This window comes from Hibiscus syriacus, unplaced genomic scaffold, assembly GCF_006381635.1.
Source record: "Hibiscus syriacus cultivar Baekdansim isolate YM2019G1 unplaced genomic scaffold, ASM638163v2 tig00004111_pilon, whole genome shotgun sequence".
In the NCBI taxonomy this organism is placed as follows: Eukaryota; Viridiplantae; Streptophyta; class Magnoliopsida; order Malvales; family Malvaceae; genus Hibiscus; species Hibiscus syriacus.
In genome coordinates this window covers 679,580-690,767 of record NW_024062000.1, presented here as the reverse complement: position 1 = coordinate 690,767, position 11,188 = coordinate 679,580, and the positions used below count along the sequence as shown (strand labels likewise).

Genomic DNA, 11,188 nt, shown 5'->3' with positions numbered 1-11,188 from the left:
ACATTTCATGAACCAAACACCCCCTAAATATTAAATTCTAAGCTAAAACCAAAATTTAAATTGGCTTATTTATTTATTAGCTCCAATTTTTAGACTTAATATTTCTTTTGTTTAAACCCTACCACGTCCCAGTTAGCTCAACCCTGAATATATATATATATATAATACAAAGATTAATAATATAATTTAACTCTCGTGACCTCGTTGGTAAAAAAATATTTATCTTCGAACATATATTATTTTGTACTTATCAAAATAATAATAAAAATAATAATAATATAATTTAACCAAGACACGTGAAAATCAATTTGAAAATAAAGCTCGAGTGATTATAAAATCCAAATATTTTACGATTATTATCGGATAAATATCAAAATTATACGAATTTTAGTTCAATGTGTAATATTATACATAAACTTGGTTTTATATAATTGTATATATAAAATTTCACTTAATTTTTAAAACTGATATCGATATAACATAGGTTTGTGTTTAAATATTGCGTGGGCAAATAATTACATCTATTTAATATGAAAATGAATTGATTATATATTTTAAAACATAAAAAAAATAAAATCAGAATCAAAATATTTTATATAAACAATTGGTATTGTTTGTTGTGGAAGAAATATATTGGATTCCTTGAAAGGAAAATAAAGGTTCAGTGTCCCATTTATCTTATAAGCATCCTTTTGATGACTCGTGGTCAACAAATTTATCAAAGATACTGATACTAATAAAAGTTTGGATTCGTCCCACTTTGCAAACCCTATATTATAGTTTAGATTATAAATGGATCTCAAACTTTAAAATACCTTAATAAAATCATTATAATATCAATGTTTTATCAACCATTTCTGCCCAATAACCTAACACCATCATTTTAAATATTAAACACTAATTTAAATTTGATATTTAAAACACATGAATTATTCTTTGTTTCTAAAAAAAGATCATGTGCGGAATGGGTATATAATATAATTTAATAAGAGAAATGAAAGAGTTGAAAAGCTAAACCAACAGGGGTTGGTTTCAGTAGTAAACAGTTTGATATAATTTAAGGAAAATCTTGAGTTCGAGTTTTGGTGTATGCCAAAAATCTCGATTGAGAGACTCGCCTACTCAAATTAGGTGTGCGACGTAGTTCGGTCTGAAATAGTGAAGATCGGAAAAAAAAAAAGCAAAAGTGAGTAATAGTGTCTCATCCCTCATTATTTAATATATAAGTGAATGAATTATAGCATAAACTTGGTGGCTGCCGGCCTTGACCAGAAAGTGATTATAACATAAAGATTAGCTCTGAATTGCCTCCATTAAAGCATACGCTTCAATCCCTCATCTATAAAACACTAACCGAAATTCTTAAGCACATTAGCAAACAGCAACAATGGCGTTTCCCTTTATTTCATTACTTTTATTCCTTCAACTATCAGCAGCTAAAACCTTCACATCACATACCATTCAAGATGATTTCATACGATGCTTCAACGCCATTTCTGAGGTCGCCTTACCCCTATCCACTGCATTTTTCACCCCAAACAATGCTTCATTCTCCACTGTCTTGCAATCCACGGCACAGAACCTCCGGTACTTGATGCCTTCGATGCCGAAACCCGAGTTCATTGACATGCCGTTGCACGAATCATATGTCCAAGCTGCCGTCATTTGTTCCAAGCAGCTTAATATCCACCTCAGAGTACGCAGTGGAGACCATGATTACGAAGGGCTATCTTATGTATGAAATTGAATCACCTTTTATTATGGTCGACCTTTCAAAGCTCCGATCGGTGAAAGTCGACATCGAGGATAACAGTGCTTGGATTGAAGCTGGTGCAACTATTGGTGAAGTTTACTATAGTATTTATGAAAAAAGAAAGATTCACGCGTTCCCTGCAGGGCTATGTACTAGCTTAGGTGTTGGTGGGCACATCACAGGTGGTGCTCGAATTGTCGATGCTAACGGACGAGTCCTCGACCGTGCAGTCATGGGAGAAGATCTTTTTTGGGATATCCGAGGTGTTGGAGGTGCAAGCTTTGGCATTATCCTTCAATGGAAGATAAAACTTGTTCCGGTCCCGGCTACCGTGACAGTCTTCACTGTCACAAAGTCCCTAGAGCAGAATGGTACCAAGATCCTCCACCGATGGCAAGAGGTCGCCGATAACCTCGATGAGGATCTTTTCAGTAGGGTCATCATTCAAACGGCAACAAACAATGGTGAAAAAACAGTGACAACATTATACAACTCTGTATTCCTTGGTAGTGCTGATAGGCTCCTACAGATAATGGAAAAAAGCTTCCCTGAATTGGAACTAAACCGAAAAGACTGAATCGAAACCAGCTGGATCAAATCGGTGCTTTACATTGCCGGATGCCCGAGCAACACCCCATCGGAGAATCTTCTCCAGGGTAAGTCCACATCCAAGGCCTATTTTAAAGCCAATTCAGATTTCGTGAAAACAAGTATACCAGAAACAGCATTGTAAGGGCTATGGAAAACACTAATGGAGGAAAACATCCTACTGATGATATGGAACCCGTACGGAGGGATGATGGAGAGGATATCGGAATCTGAAATCCCGTTCCCGCACCGCAAAGGCAACAAATTCATGATCCAGCACTTGACTGCATGGCTAGACGGGGATGATAAAAATGCGGCCAAGCACATAGATTTGATTCGCCGGAGGTATCGTTACTTGGCACCTTATGTTTCAATGTTTCCGAGGACTGCATATGTGAACTACAGGGACCTTGATTTGGGGATCAACAAGAATGGAAGCACAAGTTTCATTGAAGCCAGTGCTTGGGGTGTCAGATACTTTAGGGATAATTTCAACAGGTTGGTGAAGGTGAAGACCAAAGTCGACCCACATAATTTCTTCAGGCATGAACAAAGTATCCCACCACTTCCGGTTGAAGGTAGATGCTTATCAAGGAATAGCTAATCATTGTTATTTCAGTTAATATTTCATCATGGCTTTGTTCATACCTGTTATTTTCAATAAAAATTATGATCATGATAAAATATTAGGAGGAACAAAATACTTAAGCTCGAAATAATAAGAATTTATTATACATTTAATCTAAAAAATTAGAGGGGGCAAAAGCCTAATTTTACTTAAATTTAAATTGAACAAAATCATAATTAAACAAAACGCTAAGTGATTTATTCGTAAATTGTTTGTATAATATTCAATTATTAATCTAAATAAACAAATATGAACAAAATTTTACGTTAATTAAAAAACGATCGAACAAGAACAAAGCCATGATCAATTCGTTTAAGTTCACAAACAAACTTATTTATCAACTCGTTTATAAGCTCGTTTAACTATTTGTCCTTTTTCTTTTATATTTTTTACATTTTAAATATTGTTGAAAATAGGGACTAAATTGAAAATAATGTAAACTTTGAAGTCCAAACCGTGAAGTCTAAAGTGCTTCATGACTAGTGGCATAATTTCACCATTTTCTTTAATTTGCAAATTAAAGTTATAAGAAGAGAGTTGTGTAATGATAAAAATAAATGAATACAAATATAAACAAAAGTGTTCAGGAATTAAGCACAAACACCTTTAAAATTAAACAAATGAATACAAACATGATATTAAAAATTTAAATGAACACAAACGGAACATGAACACTTTCAAAAATAAATCAACGAATTCAAAGTCTTAAAGCCCAATTCATTTACACCCCTACCCCTAATCATGGTAGAACTACCAAACAAGAAATCATAATGAACAAAAAGGAGGCCTTCAAGTTGATTTTTCATAATTTCTTTGAGCAAATCAAAATGTTTAAACAAAAAAGAAAAAGTTGGTATGTACAGGCAGAGACAGAACATGAAACCGAAACAAAAAGGGTCCTATGTCCCCAAAAATGTACTGGTCATGAGTAACTATTGATTTATGCAAAAAAAATGATATATTTTACCAAAAATGTGTCCCGATTTCCAAACTATCACAGCTTGCTCCATATCGAATTTAACATGATGCAACTGTTTCGGTCAATAGACTTGAAAAGCCTAATCGATGTTGCTCGCTGTTCTTCTGTCAACAAAGGAAACCATTTTCTTAAAACATCTGCAGGAACAAACTGACCTGACATGACTGCAAGCTCAACATTCTCAAAGTCGATGGGTACAAGCCCAAGCAAAGCAGTAACAGTGGCGAGCTGGATGGGAAGACCAGCATTAATAGTAGTCTCCTGCAACAGGAAAGCATGCAGCTTTGCTCTCAAGTTTTCAACCTCTTTATCTTCATATCCAACAGCATCGACTCCGATCCTTAAAAACAGACATCAATTGAATGTGTAAGTTACAAGGGAATTTTGTATGTAATACGAATTTTCACAGCTTAAAAACAGACATGCTCCCCCTTCCCAAGGGAAAAGAACTACACAGCACAAAAAGCACATGCTTTTATGTACTATTTTCCAATGTTCCTTTCTTACCTGTGGCAATTGTCTCAAACTTTTAAAAGTCCAATTATCCACCTAAAAGCTAAATTAGAGTAATTCCCTTTTCCTACATCGAGTTTCAATCAACATACAAATAGGCCTGAAAGCTTCTATCAAAAAAAAAAAAATAGGCCTGAAAGCAGGAAAATATATAAACTCAAAATTTAATGCAAGAATACCTTCCAAGCTGACCAAGAATAATAATAATAATGGCAACAGTGAGGTTCTCATGAGCAGATGACTCCAACATACTCCACAACTGGCCAATGATTTTCTTGCATGTCCAGTTCCAGCTCTGTTTCCATCAAAACATGAAAAGTTGGTTAAAAATCTCAGTACGAGCTCTTATTTAAAAAGTCCTTTAAAATCTTCTAAACATCGTTTATGATTTATCATTAAGGCTTTTAAAAAAAATTAATATAGAAGTACAAAATTTTTGTTCAGCCAGGGGAATTCGTAACCAAACATTTCCATTTTGCTAATTTTCGTCTCCGAATTTTATATAATGGAGAAAAAGGTTAAAAATAGTTTCACTAAAAGCAGCTTAAAGAGAGAGAGAGTAAAAAACAAACATAAATAAAGTAAATACCATATTGCATGCAAGCAGCTCCATCAATGATAAGACATCAACAATGTCGCACACAGTTCATTAACAACTGATCCTGACTGTTTACTAGCCAAACTGCACTTATCTAAACAACAGTATACATCCATATCCTCAATGGACATGAAACTTGAATCTGCTGTCAGATTTTGATGCATGATTCCCGACTGGGTATAATTCTGAAACTTTGTAAAGAGTAATGAGACAACATTATCTACAGATAGGGTGTCCTTAGAAAACGGGCAGCCAACACACGCATGGAACTGAGGTAGAACATCACCCACCAACGAATGAGTCCTTATAGCCACCGGTGCACATTCAGTTTCAAGAAACACAACGATAGATTTCAATACAGTCATTGTTGAACTATAATCTCTTAAGGTAAACATCTTATCGCCACCCACATAAGCAAACACATGAAGAACAACCAGAACCACCGAGGTATCATATCTGTGCATCCGCAAAATGTTATATGCAGCTTCACATAGAAAGCCAGTATGGTCAGAAGCTCCACAAATCGAACCCAATATAATGCTACTGGCCACCAATAGATCAGCTGAAGCAGCTTCATGTGTAAATACTACATCTGAACCATCAATAAAGACATGTCTTCTTGAATCACATTCAACAGAAGTCTGTGAAGACAGATCAGCATACAACATAACTCCCCCCTCTATAAGAAAATCCTGAATTAAACTAAGCAATTCATCCAAACATTCAGCCACTACACTTCTTGCCTCAGCATCAGACATCACTGTGCAAAAAGATCAGTTAAATAAAGCCTAAGCTGAAAAAACCAAATAAGAAATTATAAGAACCAATATTAGATACAATAAATCCAACAACAATCAAGACACAGATAACAGTTTTGAAGGCACCTCATTTATGTGTTCGACAAACAAATTAAAACAGAGCCTGAAATCCCCAAGCATAGAGCAGTTCTTGGATGTAGCTGTACAGAAGTTGAGAAGAACCAATGAAAAAAATACACAAACCTTCTCCCTGCAACCAATAAAAAAGAGCCATGAGACTATACATCTTCTCATCAATTACTTGACAGTTCTGGGAATCTAAGCAGGCATCTCAATAAACTAAGCAAAAGGTAAAGAACTCATAGACAGCCTTCAACAGCAAACATTATAGCATATCTTTTGACAATAAAACACTTACTTCGGTAAAAGCTGCTTTTCCAGTTTAAGAGAATGTGAAATTCTATGCACAACAAACTCCGTATGAGCCAGCAAATTGCATTGAACCATACAAGTTTTAGTGGCACAACAAATTCTAGAGACACTGCTATCATCCTTGATGTTAGAGAACATAACACAGAATTTCGGAATACATTCACTGGTGGATCCAATGTCACTTGTAGTTCCAGATGGAATGTTCACCATTCCATTCCCAGAACTAGGAGCAACTAACATCTCCACATCCACTCGAGAGTTATGGGAGTGCTTTAAAAAGGCTCTTTCTGCTGGCAAAGTACTGCAAAAATCATTCTCATTACACTTTAGAATGTCAACGGAACCAAAAGTGTCATTCTCATTTTGTACTTGAGGAGAAGTGTCCACCCTATCACATTGCAACTGATTGGAACTGTTCACATTCATAACATCAAACTTGTCAGAAGATGCAAGATTTTCATTTTCATGAGGGAATCTTTCAGAAATCTCATCCTGTAATGGTCTAAATTCATCCACATAAACTGATTTGATACAGGGAGATTCCGTTTCAGGAAGTGTAGGGGACACAGGCCTTTCTACTGCCATCCTATAACATTCCTCCTCTGCAGCATCATCCAAATCCAGTAATTTCATATAGTTTTTGCTGACTACCACCTCAAAACCAACCATAGTTTTAGGGTCAGTTGTATCAGGGTTGCACAAATGATCAGAGCAACCTTTCATCTGCTTCATCTGCACACCATCACAAGATTTCCCCATAGCTAGTGTCTTTTCATCCGATGTTTTCCTCCTCTTATGGGATCTATCATGTGCAGAATATGCATCCTGCATCTTAGGTGTTGCTGGTTTTGCTTCTTCACTGGGTTTATCCATTTGTACCATACATTGCAAAACAGAAAGTTTGTCCCCAAGCTGTAGATGCAGCTTTTTTCTCTCACAGCATAAAGTTTCAATACATTCCACAGTATCAAGTATCATATTTCTTTTCCTAACACGGCCCTTAACTCTTCCTAGAGGAGGACTTTTAACACTATTTTCATCAACCACAGCAGGATTTTCATTACACTTAGTTTTTGTGACTTCACCAGACATACTTGTAATAGTTGGTTGTAAATTTAAGTTCTCTTCAGCCAGTGTTGCTCATGTGGTAACAGAAGGAACACCCCTTTCCCGTGAGCCCACCAACTGTCTATCAGAAAAAGATGCTGTACAGGAATTTATCGCAGAACTCTGTAACATTCTTTTATTAGAGCTTCCAACTAGAGGCTCCAAATTAGAATTGATACCTGTGATAGATTCACAACAGTTCCCTTCCTGTATAGGAAGCAAACACTCATCATGTCAAAATGTTTCCCCAGGAGGGCTGGAAGCAATTGTATCCATGTACCTAGTCTTCAGAAATTGATTTTTAGTTTGAAGGCATGTTTGACATGATGTTAAACCGCGCAAATTGTTTTTCAGCTTTTTCCATCGAATACTTGCAGAGTCTCCAGCCTGCAAAGCATATCAAACAATCCCATGTACAACCATGATCAGAATCACAGGCAGAAATAGAAGAAAATAAAAATACAGAATGCCATAATACTACATTAAAATTGCAAATTGGCCTAAACAAAAAAGAATGCCATAATACTATATTTAAATTCTTTTGTTAAAATTATAGAAAGGTACAGATTCTGCAAAATCATAGGATATACGTTTGATTAAATAAAAAGAAAAGGAATGCTTCTAAGGGTGTAATCTCTCTCCCCCACCCCGCAACCCCATCACTCTTTCTCCTATCCTTTCTTTGCGAATGTTCTATTTTCCTTTCTTTTAGTCTTCTCCAAGCTGGAGAAGTTAATTGCTAAGAGCCTATTAGTATTCCAGTGAATCATAAATAAAATCAGTGATATCCATATAAATTACAACTTCCCACAAATTGAAGTAGAATAGAAAGTAGACTAACACTCTACCCACCAATTCAATAATACTAAAGAACTATCAGGTAACCTTCAGTCTGAGAAAAATCAACCAGTAGCAATGTATAGTGTATCAAACGCCAAAACCTGTATGCTATTTTTCATAAAACGAATTATGACACTACATCATCAATCAGGAAAACAATCAAATTTTGCGGGGAAAAAGGATCTAAAATGCAAGAAAAAAGGGATACCAGAGATATGAATAGTAACTGAGAAACTAACCTTTTCCATGTCATATATACCTTCAGCTGGAACTGAGAAATAATTATCCAGTGCATCCAAACGGTAGAGAAGTTTAATTAACTCGAGCTTCATGCAACCTAATTCTTGTTGCAGAAGACTACTATGATTTCTTTCCAACCTAGCCACATCTTTTGCATGCTTTACTCTTTCCTTCTCAAACTTCAGTTGTTTTTTCAAAAGCTTTACTTCTGCTACATCAGCACTAATTCCATTGTTAGATGAAACAACCAATGCACCAACTGTTTTTCTATTGGATGAAAGTTTATATATCTGCTTCTGCAATTCATTAATTTTCAGGTTAGCATCGTCTAACAGCTTTGATAAATGATCAACACAGTGTTCTCCTTTCATAGTCTTCTTTGTATTCTCTTCCACAAACTTTCTTTTCTTTTCTGCTTTCCTCCTCTTTGAATCTGCTTGTTTTCTCTCACTAGTAGACTTCTCTTTCTCAGTATCATCCAACTGCAGATACCGAGAAACTACCCTGGACTTCTCAGCATCTTCCTTCAGCACCTTGAATTGTGCTGTCTTTTCTTTGGTCAAATTTTTATTGTGCAGCTTCTCTTCGACAGCTTTCCTCTTAGTTGCTTCCACAACCTTCCTTTGTTCCTCTACTTTGGCCTCTTCAACAGCTTTCTTAGTTTCTTCTGCAATCCTCCTTTGCTCCTCTGCCTTAGCCATCGCAAGCTCAGCTTGTTTTCTTACTTCAACAGCCTTCTTCATGTCTTCTTCAGCAATCTTAGTTTGCTCCGCTGCTTCATCCATCTTTAAATCAGCATGTTTGCTTTCTTCAACAGCCTTCTTCTTAGTTTCTTTAGCAACCTTCCCCTGCTTCTCTGCTTTAGCCATCTCCGAATCGGCACATTTCCTTTTGTCAACAGCCTTTTTCTTAGTTTCTTCTGCAATCTTCCTTTGCTCCTCTGCCTTAGCCATCTCAAACTCAGCTTGTTTTCTTACTTCAACAGCCTTCTTCACGTTTTCTTCAGCAATCTTCCTTTGTTCCGCTGCTTCAGCCATCTCTAAATCAGCACGTTTTCTTTCTTCAGCGGCCTTCTTCTTAGTTTCTTTAGCAACCTTCCTCTGCTTCTCTGCTTTAGCCATCTCCGAATCAGCACATTTTCTATCATCAACAGCCTTTTTCTTAGTTTCTTCTACAATTTTTCTCAACTCCCTTGCTTTAGCCATTTCTAAATCGACAAGTTTTCTTTCTTCATCTGCCTTCTTTTTCTCTTCTTCTAGCTTCTTAGTTTCCTCATCCAGCTTTGACTTCTCTGAAGCCAACTTGGATTTTGCTTCACTAACCTCTTTCGTTGGTGCCTCCAACTGCTTTAGCCCATCTTCTTCACCAGCCTTACCTTTCTCAGTTGTAGCATGTGCTGATGCAATTTTTCTTCTCCAAATCAGCCCTCTTCTTCTCTTTCTCAACAAGCTCCTTGAGCCAGCTTATTTCCCTATCCCTTTCAGAAAGACAAGCTTTAAGAAGCTTTATTTCTTCAATTTTATCATCACAGACCGAAAGTCCTTTTTGCTTTAAATTGGATATCTCAGACTTCAGGACAGATATTTCATTCTCTAATGAAACTCTTAAAGCCAGTTCTTTTTCTCTGCCCTCTTTTTCTACCTTAGTTCGTGCCTGCTCTTCTTTATATGCTGAAAGTGTAAAGCTACGAATTAGAACAAATATTGCAGGACAATTCAAATTGAACATCTAATCTCTTGTTATAAAAACCAATATAAAGGACTACCCTAAATGTATGAACGCACACCCTTCGGCCAACATATGTTTCAATCCTAACAAACACAAAGAAATTAACAAAAGGGAAGTTACATTTAGTCGCATTATTTATACCTTGCTTGAGAGCCAAATTCTGGGCTTGAATATTATCACATCCTTTTTCCAGTATAAGAACTGCTTGCTTTAGACAAACTCGTCCCCTTTCTGCCTTCGAATATTTATTTTTCCACTGAAAAAAGAAAAGAAATAATTTAAGGGGGGAAATGTAGAAACATTGTAATATGTGCTTCTCTAATTTGAAATCATACCACTTGACAGCAGGATGAGACTCGAACATCCTCCACTGGCGCGTCCGCAACACTCGACTCGGGCGTGCCCGGAACATCCTCCGCCATTGCTGCCAAAGCATCCAGAAACTTCAGATTAACAAAATATTCAAAACTAATAAGACTTCTACACATAAAAAAAGAATAAAAAAGAAAGCATTTATACCTCCTGGATTGATCTATTTTTTTCTTGTTGCAGTAAATTCGCATGAAACAAACATCGAAATAGCGTGAAACTATCTACAGAAAGAGAAAAGAGCAAGAAGTGTTTGTTTTAATAATTAAAAATCCGGGAATGGTGACTTTAAGCCGAATTGAAAAGAAAAACTCTAACCCTCGAACATGGAGCGAAAAGAGTTGCAGATACAGCGGGCAGTGGCGGCCTACCACGGAGCCATTTTTGGGGACGAAACTGAATATCTATTTACTAATAATCATTTTTATGGACCCAGCCCTATAATGTTTGGTTAAAGTACACTAGATGCTATTAGACTATGCTCATATGATTTTTCTGGTCACTTAACTTTGGAAAGTTATAAAATTATCATTAATTTTATCAAACTATACTTCAAAATTCTCAAACTAAATATCAAATCTCAACATTCATAAGTACCATTATTATCATCATCACTATTAATATAAGCATCCACGGAAACAACAATTGACACGTA

General features: G+C 36.1%; 2 pseudogenes; one reads left to right on the top strand and one right to left on the bottom strand.

Annotated features, from left to right (window-relative positions):
* The first annotated feature begins 1,369 nt into the window (after positions 1-1,369).
* LOC120190646 lies at positions 1,370-2,945 on the top strand (annotated as a pseudogene).
* A 795-nt stretch (positions 2,946-3,740) lies between these two features.
* LOC120190638 lies at positions 3,741-10,920 on the bottom strand (annotated as a pseudogene).
* Between the last annotated feature and the right edge of the window lie 268 nt (positions 10,921-11,188).